Here is a 15,492-nt window from a genome sequence, read left to right on the forward strand (position 1 = left end):
AGCTTCCTTCTTCCCCAAGCTAGCCAATAAATAGCTAGAAACTTTAAAAGCGGGGGGATCCTGCATCTCCTCAGTAAGTGTTCTCCTCCTCTTTCTGTTCACGATGCAGATAGAGGCCAATTTCAACAGGAGGTAGGTGCCTACATACGTTTCAAAATCCCACTAGGTTTCTATCAGCAGCCTGAATACTTTTATAAATCTGGCCCTAAATCCACCAGCTGGAAGCAGTAGAAAACTCATCAACCTCTTAATGGGCTATCCATTAGATGGAGCCAAAACCCGCAATCTCCCGGAATAGGTTATTTTAGCAGGTCCAATAAGTACATTACTTTATTTCTCTCAATGACTGGCAATATCACACCAAAATAAGTGGTTCCTTCATAACATGCAATCTCCCAAACAAAACATCATACCTTAAATTCTTCTTTTTCTCTCATCTTAATCTGTCTACCTGCACCTCATCTCAGGTTTTCATGGACTTTTAGGATCCCAGAAGCCTTCTTAATTACCTAATCAGCCTTCAACTGCTGCTGCTCCAGAAGTTGTCCAAGTAGTACAGCTTGAATATTGAATAAATTACTTCAAAAGCATAAAGGCCAGCACTCATTTTCTCTTAATAACTGTTTGGGGCTTTCTTTCTTGTAGTGATTATTTTGAATATGATTGGATGGTACTAACACCTGAAAGTCAGAATAAATTAAACAGAGTGATTAATCTCATGAGAAAGTGGTCATACTGCCTGGGAGATACTCTTCTTGGGCATGTCAGAATATAAAAATCTGGAATGACTTCAGCTTTGTCAGTGAAGAATTTGTTATGTTTTCTTTTGCGGTGTTTGAAAGATATTTGTGTCAGTCTCATAAATTTCAGGTGCAATCATCCACTGCTCTCATGCAACCTCTTCTGTGTCAAAGGAATCAGTGGTTGACTGATTCCCAAATGAATAATTCTAACGAGAAGGCCCATTTGCAGTGTGCTCTCTTCCCCCCCCCCTTATGATTATAAATAGCAAGGTTATTGCCTGATTAATGGATGTTTTAACTAATGCTCAATACTGGAACTTTCACACATGCCCATTCTAATCTTTTACGCATAAGTTATAATGATTTCTGTACTGATCCAACTCAAAAGGCATTAAACCTTGTAATGAGATGACTGGGTTCACATCCATGGAGCTTTTTGTTAAAACTTACTCATGAAATCAAAAGTTGAAAAGAACAGGAAAGAAGCATACTAGAGTTTACTAAATGTGCAACTGTCAACAAAAACTTTTGAGTAAGTGAAAAATGAATAAGTCGGGCACTGGAACAACTGATTCGCTATGATAATCTGAATGAAACATTTTCTGATCTTTAAAGCTTCATTTCTTTGTTAATAACATATGTGAGAGAGCAAATAAACAATATTAAACAATACTTTGGTGAGCATATGAAAAGGCAGGCAATGTGTGCCAAAGGATAGGGTACTAGATTGGGAGCCAGGTGATATGGGTTCTAGTCTCAGTTCTGCAACTGACCTGCTATGTGACTTTCGGGCAAGATACTTCAACTCTCTCGGCCTCAGTTTCCCTGATAATGATGTTTCCTTTTCTTTGTAAAATACCCTGAGATCTATGTGTGAGGAGTACTATATAAAACTACCTGTTACTATTTAACTGTTGAAAAAACCCTTACTAGTTAAATATCAGATGAACATAGTATTGAATTTCAGTAAATTAAAGGAAGGGGAATTTCATTGTTTAAAGTACACCTTTCCCTTTTTACCTGTTTATGAACAGAAGAAGAAAACATAATTTAGGAACCAAAATCTCAAAGGCTCTTAAGTACCTAAATCACTTTTGAAAATGAGACTTAGATGCTGCAACTGTGAGTGCAGCAATGGCTAAATACCTTTTAAAAATATGGACCTTTATGTCTAAACATCTTAATCTGACCTAAGAAAGAAATCAAATTGATCTCCTTGAATGTGATGGCACTGTCGGAGTTCATCTACAAGCACATGAAAGGGTTTCTTTGGGAAACAGGAGTACACATCTTGAAATATTCTTCTTCTTTTAATATAGACCTTTGCTGCTTTTTCACCACCCCTGGAACTGAATCTCCTAAAACACAGCCATCGTACATAATCCAGATAAGGACTTCTTAAAGTATTTGTTTTTTCTGATTTAACTCCTCATATAAGGACTTCTATTTTTGACTTCATTCTTCCCTATAAAATACCTTGTACATTGTTGGCACTATCTACAGGTAAATCCTGATTTTAAAATTTTCTCAAGGCTATTTGAACACTTCATAAAAGTGAGAGTTTCAGTTATGTGGAGCTCCTAAACTTTGCAGGGTCAAAACTAAGCTCCTGTGTTGCTTTTAGGAGGATAGATGGAAGAGGGACTCCATTGCTGTGGAGTAGAGCAGCTATATGGAAGTTTTTGGTTTACTTAAGTCCTATAGAGCTTAATGGCACTGTGGGACTGAAGCTGCCCATATATGGAAATAATGAACTCCACAGTGTAAGCCTAGGGGATGTAACCAACCTTTTGTTAACCAATAGTTTGGAAAATAAGGGTTCAACTATAAATAATAAGCATCAGTACTACAAATAAAGCTCACACAGAGAAACGTTTTAACCGCACTTACACACTGTAGTTCTATGCTCTTCATATACCACTCCTGAAGGAATTCTGCACCAAAAAAAAAAAATAATAATAATAATCTGCACACAATATTTTAAAATTCTGCAGAATTCTGGGCATATTTTATTTGTTAAAATAACACAATATAATCATGCCAGTTTCAATTAATTTGGTAATTTATTTCAAAATGCCTGTCAACAATATGTCTATAACAATACAGACAATGAAAAAGATTCAGGAAATGTTCTCCACTCCCCCCCCCCCCCCCGCCCCCTGACAAAGAGATTCCTTACTAGGCATATTAATACAGAACTTGAGTAATAATTAATTTAAACTACAATACAGAAACACATTTTCTGCACTCCTCAGAAGTAGTGCAAAGGCTTGGGGGAGTCAGGGGTAATGGAGGAGCTGAGGGAAAGGGAAGTAATTGCTGGGAAGGAGACTGAGAGTGAAGCTGGAGGCTTTCTGAGTGTGGGTGGGAGAAGTATGGAACATTTTTTGGGGGGGAGATAGTTAGGGAGTTGGGGAGCCTCCCCCATGCAGACCCTGGATGACCCCTAGCCTCTCTCATTCAGTCAGGCACCTCTGCCCCACTCCTATGTGTCCATGTACCCTTCCTTCCCCTGCCTCCATGTGTCCCTGTACTCCTGTCCCCATGCACCCACTCCCCCCATCGCCATGTGGCCCTGCACCCCACTCCCATTCAGCCTCTGAACCAGTCTGTCCCCCTCCACTGAACCCCAGTCTGTGATCCCCCAGCAGCCTCATGTGCCCCACTCTGTCTGTCCCTCTCCCCCCCCATATGTGCCTCTTCTTCTGGCCCTGCAGACAGGACGCTTTGAGGAATGCAGCCTCTGCTCTCTCCCTATCAGCTGTTCCAGTTGGTGAGCAGCTGTCCTCTGTTCTGGCACCACAGCAGCCCCTGATGGGTGAAACGCAGAACTCTAGTGCCTCTCTGGCAGAATGTATTTTTTGCAGAGGAAATAAAGTCTGCTGGGGGACATGAATTCTGCGCATATGCAGTAGCACAGAATTTCCCCAGGGGTAATATACCCTGTTAAGACTACCAACTAGTGGTTATGTATAAACAGAGCTTCACTCCTTAAATGAATGTTAAATGGAATTAGTTCTCTTACAGTGCTTGCAAACCAAATGTTGCAGCCTTGCAATAACTGTGAGGAGCAGGAAGGTGAAATTGACTAGAAAAACCAAAATGAAACTTACTAGATAGTTTTTGTTTCCTACACTGAATGAAGTAGCGAGAGCAACAAGAGTATAAAAATGGTGAAAAGTTCATTAGAATTATTTCAGATTTCTTCACATTAATCATCTCTCATATGTGATGAGAACAGTACAAGAACATTTTGGGATGTGTTAAATTTGATTTAGTGGCTTTTCAATGTGTTGCAACACTACATTATATTTTACATTGTATTAATTTTGGCTGAAATCTGCTTCTCACCAGTAGAACTTGAGTAGTCAGGTTCCGGGCAGGATAAATGCATCTAAGTTGGTGAGGTAAAATCCACTTCCTAACCAGCCTAAGGCTCATGGTAGCAAGAGCAGTTGTACCCATGCCAACCTGCTCACAGAGCGTGTTGAAGCCACTGGTTCAAAGTAAACCTGGAGCCCATAGCATTCTCCCCATCACATGCCTCAGTGCTGGCCTATGTGGAGCTAGTTCAGAGACCCTTTCTGAGGCACATGGGATGCCTAACTATCTCTGCAGCATCATGCCTCCTGCAGCTACCATGCACCCTTATAGTAGTGCACTATAGTTCTGAGTCTATCAAACATTAAACATTGGAGATTGCTTCATTGCTCACAGAATGAAAGCAAAGAGAATATCGACAAATACAAACAAGGAGAAATGCAGATGAAGCACTTGAGATCTGAAGTTATATTTTAATGAACGTAGCATAAGGAACATCAAGGACTTCATTGAATTCACCTTCCTTTTAACTATAGATTAGATTAAATTTGACCCTCATACATAAATGAAGCAAATAATTATTTTGGTTTGCTGCAAAGAGAGAGCGAGAGAGCGAGAGAGCTCTTCATTTTGTTTAATCTCTGCAGATGACAGTTGTGGATTCCAACAAAGACATGAAAGGAAACAAAAGTGCTTTTTTTATTATAGGTTTAGGGTTTTCTCTTCCCTTTACATGTTTTTAAAACAAAATGGAACAGTAGAAATCAAACAAAAACATGTTATGTTTTATGCAGCTCCCCTGCCTCCCTCAAAGATCAAATTAAAGCACAGCACCAACAAGAAAAAGCATTTCAAAACTCCAGGGACTGTTCATTCTATTTCCTTCCTTTGAGAAATGACTGCAAAATGGTTCATCGCGCCAAACATTACACAGACTGATTTTCCTTCCTTCTCCCTGTATTGTGGCTACAGATCCTGGTTTCAGTGCAGAGACCTAGCAGCATCTACACTAGGGCTTAGGTGGGCTTAACTACATCTCTCAGGGGTGTGACTTTTTCACACCCCTGGGTGATGTAGCTAGGTCATCCTGTTTTAGGTATAGACCAGGCCTCGCTCTGGGGCAGAGGGTCAACACAAGATCTATGTGCTGCTTTAGTCCCGGTCTTGAGTGGTGTAGAGGCTTTGTCCTGGTCCTCAGGCGGGGTGAATTTCACCAACCTGTGTAACGAGGCTTGGGGCGGGATATTCCGCAGAAGAGGAATCTTCCCACACCAGATCCTGGCATAACAGCAGAGCCTCTCTACTGCCACAGTCTCAGGGCAGGAGTGGGCTTTGGAAATCTGGCACTCTTGCTCCATGGCATGGGCAAGAGACAATGAATCCTCAAACAGTTGCAGATCCATTAGTTCTGCCTTGCTCCCTGTCTGCCCAAATATCAGTTCACAGAAAGCACCTCTCAAGCTGCTACCACTCTTGTTGTTGTGATTATGATTACAATAGTGTCTTTACAGAAATAGTGGCTCAATAGAAATCAGGGCCCCATTGTGCTGGGCACTGTTCACACACATAGTAATGGATATGCCCCACTTTGAAGAATTTGCAGTCTAAATGGACAAGAAAGACAAAGGTGGGAGAAAGCAAGCATTATTACTTTTTTTTCTGAATGGATGGGCAGACTCTAGACCAAAGATGGACACTGCAGCACACACAGGCTTTCCCTCAAACCCATATTTCTCACATGAACTCCCAGAGTTTGCCCCTCTCCCCCATGCACCGCAATACTGCAGAAGTTGCTGTGTCTGCCTCCTCACTCATGGAATGCAAGATTTGAGTCCTAGTGAGAGTGAAAGAAGGGCAAGACAATGAAAGTTGAGCAGGACAGCAAGAGAGCAGGGCAATGCTGCAATGTAGCCTAGTGGCTAGTGTTCTGGATAGAAATTCAGAAGACCTGCGTTCTATTCCTGCCTTTGCTATTAGGCTGCTAGGTGACCTTGAGAAAGTCACTCATCTCTCTTTGCCTTCATTTCCCCATCTGTAAAATGGAAAGAATGACATTTACCTCCTTTGTAAAGCACTTTGATATCTATTGGTGAAAAGATTTATATAAGAGCTAGATTTTAGTAGTAGTATTCCTTGCTACAGCACGGAATGCCCAAGAATAAACTCCTTAGGCCCAGTTTCCTGCATAAATGATACAAATATCACAAAGGAATAATTTGTTACATATATTTACTCATCCGTATTGGCAAAATGACAGTTATTACCAAATGGTAATAATCCAGTGACAGTGAATTTTCTCAAAGATTTGTTATCTCTACAAAGGCACAGATTCAGTGGTGTGCCCTGCCTTAGACTTACATCTACCTCACCTTGCCTCAGCAGACCGATGCAGAGCAGAATAACACCGTGAAACAGATCCTAAGTACATACATTTACATTTCCCTGAATGGAAGTACCATTTCTGTGAAGCCAAACAGCCTTTTCCTGTTCCAAAAGTCTCAATATTACTTTCTGTGCAGGTACCCAAAGAAATCCTGCACAAAACCGAGTTTACACTACTCACACAGTGAATGGATTTTATTAGGAAGCCAGAATGCCTTGTAGATGATGGTTATTCATTTTTAATTCATTTGTCCATATGTCTTTTGCTTTAGTTTCTGCTACACTATTTAACTTTTACTGATTTCAGCTGTGTTTGTAACATAAATTCCAAACACATATGCCATTTATTTATTTTTAACTTGGTTTAGCTTTATAACTTATACAGTACGCACTGAGCTTGTAATGCACTGTGGGAGTTGTAAAGGTTCATGTCTCCACAGGGGAGGAGACCTATTTCTAAGCATGTTCAAGTTACAGTCATTCTTTGAAAGCCTGTACGCTTTGTTATGATGCACATAGGACATGACTCAAGAGAAATCAGTGAGCAGGTATAATGCATGATGAGATGACATCTTAAAAGCTACTGTATAGATGGGATTTACTCTTGATGGGATCTCCTGAACCGCGTTAAAATAATGCAGATGATTGTTTAACAGAGAAGAGAGAATTTATAATGAGAATCAAACTCCCTAATTTTTTAGAAACAAAATATTTCTAGAGGCAGTACATGTATCTATATATACACACAATTGTCTCCAATACATTGTGGCACAATTAACAGTCAATCACAATGAAACATTTAAATATCATGAAACTCACCAGTTGAAAGTAGTGTTACTACCTCAGTGCCTTAGAATTGTTTGTTGCCTGAAGAGACACATTGACCCTATGGATATGCATACATCTAATTCTTGTAATGATTCATTGACTGCCTTTGGAAGTCAGGGAAGCAGACTGCCGAAGGAGTCATTCAAATGAAACGTTACTGTACAGGTCACAGAAGAGGCCAAATCCTGTGGTACTAACTCCAGTCGAATTTCCAGGAAAGTTAGTAGGAGGCCTGCCTGAGTAAAGACTGCAGAATTTGCTCCTATAACACTCCCCATTACATTTTTAGTGGGTTAGGTTAATAACTGACATTGGATGAAAAATGGAGGACAAGATTGTGCCTTTCTGCAACACAGGTGAGCCAGGACCTCTCTCCACCCCCCTGCATCCCTGGGCAGCAGCAGCATGGTAACACTGCAATCCTTGGGCACCATTATACATTAAATTTAAACACTATTTTTTAAATATAACCAAGAGTTTATATATTATGTTGTTATTATTTGTATTACCATAGTGTTGGGATGATCCAACTGAGACCAGTGCCTAGCACAACTGGGCCCTGTACAAACATATAGTGAGAGACAGCCCCTACATAAAGAGCTGGGCAGCAAAGAGGCTACATAGATAGGAGACAAAAGGGAGCAGAATGATTAATACCATTTTACAAACAGGGTACTAAGGCATGGAAAGATGAAGTCTCTCAGGAAGTCTGTGATAGAGCCAGGCTAGGAGCCCAGGTGTCCTGAATCCCAGTCCAATGTTTTAATCATCAGAGCAGTCTTTATTTTCTACAGCAGGTTTGAAAGTTCAGCCCATCATATTTTGATAGGCCAAAACATTCAAATTTAGGTGCCTAATTCAGGAGCCTGAGTTTATATTTAGGAACCTAAACGAAAGCCACCTGATTTTTTTAGGAAGTTCACACGCTCATATCTTCAGTATCTCAAAAACCAGGCCATTTACTTAGGTGTCTAAGTATTTAGCTGGTTGAATTTGGGCACCAAGTTTAAACCTTTTGGGCTAGGAAAATATTATTGGCTGAATTTTCACATCTGCAGCCGAACTTCAACCTTCACTATTTATAGATGCTCCCATTTCTTCCAGTTGTGTGCACAAACCCTTGGTTTTTCATTTATACAAATAGGAGAGCTAGATCCATATTTTATAGACAGACAGAAGAAATGTTTGAAGTGCGCTCTATAAGGCTAGTTTAAATTGCATTGTACTAACGCGTTTTTTAAATACAGTAATTTCCTCCCTGCTATAATGCAACGTACAATTTAACAGAAAGATGAAAAACAAATGCAAGTTCTAGTATATTACAGAATGGCCAATATATTGGTAGTTCTTTTAATTTACTGAAAAGGTGTTCAAAAGGCATGTATTTCCATTACATTCTTAATAATAACAATTATCACTTAAGTGTTCCTTGCCAACCAAGCAAACATTCCAAATCACCTGGCCTACTTTATCCACTGATATTAAAGTGTTGATCTTATCCATCACTGAAATGCAACCCTTTCTGAAAGGTGGCTTTTATACAATGCATAGCAGAAGTTAAAGGGAGCAAGTAAAAATTCTTTTATCTATCTGTAACTACAGGGGAAGTTTTGGTAAGAAGAAATTAACTTCTTTGAACATTACCATGACACGTTGTTAATGCTATGCTAATACAGTATTTTATAAAGAGAACAGCTAATATGATTAAACACTGCTAATAGGATTAAAAGATTGTTTCTAAATAGGATATAATTTTCTTATACTGGGTTCAGGTCTACTTTTCAGTCTTGTTCACAGGGGAAAGGATAAGATTGTCCAAGATGGAGAGCTTATCAATCTTGCTGTTTCTTTGTAATCTCACTGCACCTAATGGCAGCGAAAATATGCTGAATCTGGGCTTTATTGTGACATTAAGGCACATAGAATCATAGATATGTAGGGCTTGAAGGGATCTTGAGAGGTCGTCTACTACCGCCCCCTGTGCTGAGACAGGATCAAGTATGCCTGGACAATCCCTGACAGGTGTGTGTCCAACCTGTTCTTAAAAACCTCCAATGACAGGGATTTCATAACCTCCCTTGGAAGCCTATTCCAGTGCTTAACTCTCCTTATTGTTACAAAGTTTTGCCTAGTATCTTACCTAATTCTCCATAGCTGCAGAATAAGCTGATTACTTCTTGTCTTACGTTCAGTAGACACGGAGAAGAATTGATCACAGTATGCTTTACATCCCTTAACATATTTGAAGTCTGTTATTTGGTCCTCCCTCTTTTCTCAAGACTAAAATACCCAGATTTTTTAACCTTTTCTCACAGATTAGGTTGTCTAAACGTTTTATCATTTTTTGTGGCTTTCCTCTGGTCTCTCTCCAATTTGTCTGCATTTTTTCTAAGGTGTGATGCCCAGACCTGGACAGAGTACCCCAACTGAGGCCTCACCAGTGCAGAATAGAGTGGGACAGTTACCTCCCGTATCCTACATACGACACTCTTGATAATACATGCAAGAATTATATTACCGTGTTTCACAACTGTATCACACTGTTGACTCATTTTCAATTTGTGATCCACTATAATCTCAAGATCCTTTTCAGCTGTCCCACTGTCTCGCCGGTTATTCCCCATTTTCTATTTGTGCATTTGATATTTCCCTCCTAAGTGTAGTACTTTCAGTTGTCTTTCTTGAATTTCATTTCATTGATATGAGACCAATTCTCCAATTTGTCAAGTTCAACATGTTTGTGTTGGTGATGGTGCACACCCACACTGCCTCAGAGGGAACTTCAAGAAGGCAGAATCCCTCCCTGGGCTTTCCAGCCCTCAAGAGATTCACATCTACTACAATATTCCTACAGGTAGTGCAGTGAATTCCCTTGGCATGCTTGACCAGCTCTGCATGGCCTTCACCATATCAATCTCAAAGAGCAGATGTATTGTGCATAGGGTAACTGACTATATCTTAGCAGTTTTCTCTGGGGCCAGATCTGAGTGCCTCCCATTATGAAGAAATTCCTCCTTATTTTACAGAGAGCATTCTTCAGATACACACAGAGTTGTCTCACAGAGCAAAATCTTGAAGTAGGCAGTGACTCAGACATCTTTGCTCAAATTACAATGGTGTAGCTTACTGAGTTGCTGCATGTGCTGGGAAACCTTTGTTCCAAACCTGGGCTCTGAACATCTCTTAATGCCTCAGACGTCCATGGCTTTTGTCAATCTGGTTTTCAACCTGCATTTGGCACTTGTTGTATTGCTTAATGATCTCTTTCTGGCAATATGTAATGCTGATGTCAGTAGATTTGTCAACATATGTTGATACTATTGGTCGTTGCATGAGATTGATTCACAGATCCAAATAGGAGCAGATTGGACTGCTTTTTGGTGACTTTTTCATTTCTCTCTGAAATAATTTTAGGTGATTGGTTTTCTGCCCTAAGGGCTCATTCATGTAGGATTCCACCTTATCACCCCCCCCCTCCTGTTCAATATATATATGGGGTTGTTAGTAGGGCTGAGGCCTGGGTTGAAGTGTTTTTAGTGTGCTGACAACACTCAGCTCTCTCTCAATTTCATGGGATCCAAATGGTGCAGATAAGGTTAAATCCAGAGAAGACAGAAGTGATGTTGGCAGGCTGAGATAGGTAACTGGAAGATATGGAAAACAGAATGGGCCAGATTCTCAGGTTATGTCCCCTTTGTGCCACTTGAATGATTCAAAGGAGCCGTAATTCTGCTGTGACTGTCCAGTAGAGCTTTCCTCAGCTGGAGGGGAACTCCCTCCTGTGCAGCTGGGACTTGCACCTCCACCCCAACTCTCGGTTTAGAAGAGGTGGAAGATGGGAGGGGAGTTGTAAGTGGTTGTGGTGAAGCAGAGCTCACTACAGCAATCCTTCACGAGTGAGGGGGTCTAAGGACATTATGTCAGGGGCACAGCTTCAAATTTCCCTCAAGCAGCTCCTAAGTATCATCTGGGCAGCCCCCCTCAACTCATCACTTTTGCAGTTCGGATGCCTTGTTAGAATCCTATTTCTTGTTAGACAGTCATACGGCAGCCACGACCAAGATGGCTTTGTTTTAGCTGCATCTGGTCTGGAGATTACCCGCCCTTTCTGCAGACCTCACTACAATCCTCCAGGCCTTTGTCTTCCCAAGAGTAGAACATTGTAACAAGTGCTACACAGGAGTACATCTTAAACCAACTTGGTATAAGAAGCTAGAGAAGGAGGTGGCAGCCTACTTGTTAAGCAGGCTATCTTGTCAAGAGCACATTACACCAATACTCCTCAGGCAGAGTTCAAGGTTGTGGGTTTGATGTGTAAAGTTCATAATGACTTGTGACTTGCCTATCTGATAGACCCCCATTCTCCTGGTGCCTTACTGCCACAGTTGAGATTGGTGCAGTTACTGGAGTTAGAACTCCCTTGGTATAGGAGAGAAGGAGTTGTTGGCAGGGCATTCATTGTGGGGGCTCTTCGCTTGTAATTCACTTATATTATTATTTATTCGTTGTATTACATTAATATCTTCTAGTCCACAAAGAGCTTATGACCCTGTTTCTGACAAGACACAACAAAAGAGAGACATATAGTTGGAAGGTAACAGTAAAATGCATCTCACATAACAGTAAAATGGACACATTTTTCAGGGTAAGGAGAGACTCCATCTTTAGTCTGAAATATCCCAAAAGTATTGCGTTTAAGGGCACTCTTCAAAGCACATGTATTGGGTAAGCATTTGGGAAAAGTTGACATGTTGGGTAGGAGGGGACATTGGGAGTAGATTTGAATTGGGAGATTAGGGTTTTGTGGGAACTGAGGTGGGGAAAAATTGTTTTTGGCTTCTTGTACGATGGTTGCTGTTTTGACACTGGTGTTTTTGACTTGATTGGATTGTATTTTTAAGTGTCAAAGGTGCCAAGTCTCATTTTAAATGTTTATATTTTAAAACCAAACTAAATGCAGAAATAAAAAACGCAACTCCAGAGTGGCCCCATAAGTAATACAGTGGGTGCAATTTAAAAGGCAACATTTAGCCATGCAACAGTATTTGACTTTACAGCAGTGTTTCCTAGATTCAGACTAGGATGTAGCTCTGATATTGAGCTCAAATACCACAGCATTAGGGTCTAATAATAAGAGTTTCTGCTATAAACTGCTTGAAAGTGAAAGAGGAATAAAGAGACCCTGGTATTTTGGTCAGTCACAGGATGACTATGAGCCACCATTGTAATGTGGCTGTAACAAAAAATCAAATGTGATCCTAGGATGTTTGCCATGTTTTGTAGCTGTGTTGGTCCCAGGGTATTAGAGAGACAAGGTGAGTGAGGTAATATCTTTTATTGGACCGACTTCTGTGGGTGAGAGAGACAAGTTTTTGAGCTACATAGAGCTTTTGAGCTAACTTCTTCAGGTCAGACCTTGTACAATGTATTAATTTTCATTGCAGGTCAGAACTAAAGAGCTCTGAGTAGCTTAAAAGCTTGTCTCTTTCACCCACAGAAGTTGGTCCAATAAAAGAAATTACTTCACCCACCTTGTCATCCTAGGGTTTATCAGGCAAGTTATTTCTAGTAGAGATAAATTAATACATCAAAAGAGGCACTGGTAAGACTTCATTTGGAAGACATTTCTGGTCACCCTATGACCAAGAAAGATACATTCAAACTGGAATAGTTGCAGAGAAGAGTTACTAGGATGAACAGGGGAATGCAGATCCTATTTTATGAATAGAGATTAAACGAGCTAGGCTTGTTTAGCATAGCAAAATGAAGGCTAAGAAAGGATATGACTGATGAATGCATCTGGGCGTAAACTCAAAAGAGAGGATGAAAACCTATTATTAATGTTATTTTTTATTTATTTTTTTATATTTTTAAATGAGATCTAGTTTATTACTTATTGCCCTAGTTAGCAACAGACTTCACTGAAACACCTGAACTTTTCTTGTTTGTTACTTAAAGCCATAATTCTTTCCTTCACACCCAAATTTCAAACCAAGTTCTCTTGAAACGTGATCCACGTTTGCTAATGAGACCCAGGAGCGGCGCCAGGGTTTTTGGCGCCCTAGGCAGGGGTCCTTCCGCGCTCCCAGTCGTCGTCGGCAATTCTGCAGCGGGGGGGTCCTTCCGCGCTCCCGGTCTTCGGGGCACTTCGGCGGCGGGTCCCAGAATTGCCGCCGAAGACCCGGAGCACGGAAGGAGCCCCCCGCCACCGAATTGCCGCTGAGGGCAGCAAAATGCCGGCCCCCCCCCCAAATCCTGGCGCCCTAGGCGACTGCCTAGGCCACCTAAATGGAAGCGCCGGCCCTGATGAGACCCTCACCCAAATTAGTTGTGTGTGTGTGTGTGTGTGTGTGTGTGTGTAAATAAAGGATGGTGGATAATCATTTAGAGCTCGATAGACAGTTGTAAGGAAGAATGTGTTTGATGAATATAGCCTCTGTTTGTGGATTTTCTGTGAACAGATCACATTTTTCTGCAAAGAATTTGTTTGAAATTGTTTTCCAAATAATTCCTAGGAATAATTTTTGGTCAGTAGATTATTTGTGAGCAATTAATTTCAAGTAGTCAATATTGGAAGTTCAAGATGTGTTTTGATTAGACATGTAGATCACATGGTATGTTTCTTTTCAGAGAATAACTTGTAGAATCGTACTGTAAAAGTTGCAGAATATCAGGCAATTTTTTTTTATTATAACAACTACTATATCTTCATATGGAACCTAAAGATTAACAAAGTCAGGTACCCCTAAAGATTAGAAATCTAAGATAATAAGCTAGTGCATCGTGGAAATCACATGTATTTTTATATTATGTCTCCATGAATATTAAATAATTTCATCATGACGAATTATATTACAGTGAATACCAATTGAAGTAATAACCATGGAACACTTAGTGTAGAGCATTATTAATGGATAATGCTCCAGTCATTCATTAGCCAGTTTTAAAAATTTAGCTCTTTTTGGAAATGAACAGGGTATCTACCTGAATATTAAACAAATAGTCACAGTTTCTGCTCAACATAATATTAATTACAAAATTCAGGGGTACTAGCAACACTATACAATACATTGTTAATTATTGTTATTTCATTCAGTATTTAGTATAATAACATTTATCATTCCTAACTCATTTAATATTAATGTGGATAAAGTATGTAATTCCACAGCAATTCCTTTGTAACGTAACATTAATTCATGTCTTCTCACTTAAAGCATTGGTTTCTGCAAAATAAAGAATCTCAAGAAAGTGGTTCCCTATGTTTGGTCCATATGTGAGCATGCAGCATTCTTGGTTAAAATTTACATCAATACAATAACAACCAACTTCCCTACTGAAGAAAATGTGGCCCTCAAGATATAACATGGGAACATGCAGGAGAATGTTTTATTTTCTTCTGAAAACAGTAGCAAAAAGCATTACGAAACTGACCTACTCTGTTTACTTTCTTTTCTTTCGGGGATATATTTAGAATATTCCTATTGCAATCTATGACACATAATGGTATCCAAGAATATTCATGTTGCCAAAAGTTAATTCTTGTTTGTCAGTATTTCTGTCCTTCACATCCCACACATTTACAGCATAGCCAGAATAGCTGGATAGCTTTGGATGTATATCCCTGGATGATTAGTGGTCTTCATTAGTACAACAGTTAGTAAATTATAAATCTCTAACTGCACACCAGAGTGATATACAATGGCTGAGCTTCAAGTCAGGATGCCAGCATTATTCATATAGCTCAAGGCTTGATAAATTCTCAATATTAGTAAGATCAACAGTAGTAAAATAGCTATTACCAATGTATTTTCTGTCACAAAGGAGTTAAGGAGTGAGATATACTCCTCATCAGCAAGATAGCAATTATAATGGTTTGTGAGTTGTTCGAATTTTGGTTCAGAACAAAATCTCCAGCAAAAAGGTGGGGGGGGGGGGAGGAGGGAGAGGGCATTTAAAATGCACTGACATGCAAAAAACAAATCAGATATATAGTTAGTGATCTTAAAATCTTGGCCTCAAATCCTTCTCCAAATACCCAGCCTGAGTACCTGGGTGGTGAGCTGGGGACCTCATCAGGAATTGGGGAAAAGGAATGTTTCCAGTTATTGAAATGGAATGGCAACCATAGCATCTGTACTGACAACTTTCCTTCCATATAGGGGCCAGTGGATCCAATTCCTGATGTACCGCTTAATCCATGCTGCACAGTGACACGAAG

General features: G+C 40.1%; 1 protein-coding gene across 1 annotated transcript in view; it reads left to right on the forward strand.

Moving 5' to 3' along the window:
• The window catches only part of DCC (DCC netrin 1 receptor), a 923,941-nt gene that overhangs the window by 793,453 nt on the left and 114,996 nt on the right, over nt 1–15,492 (forward strand). The gene's annotated exons all lie outside the window — the stretch shown is intronic.

The sequence above is a fragment of the Emys orbicularis genome, chromosome 6 (genome assembly GCF_028017835.1).
Source record: "Emys orbicularis isolate rEmyOrb1 chromosome 6, rEmyOrb1.hap1, whole genome shotgun sequence".
Lineage (NCBI taxonomy): Eukaryota > Metazoa > Chordata > Testudines > Emydidae > Emys > Emys orbicularis.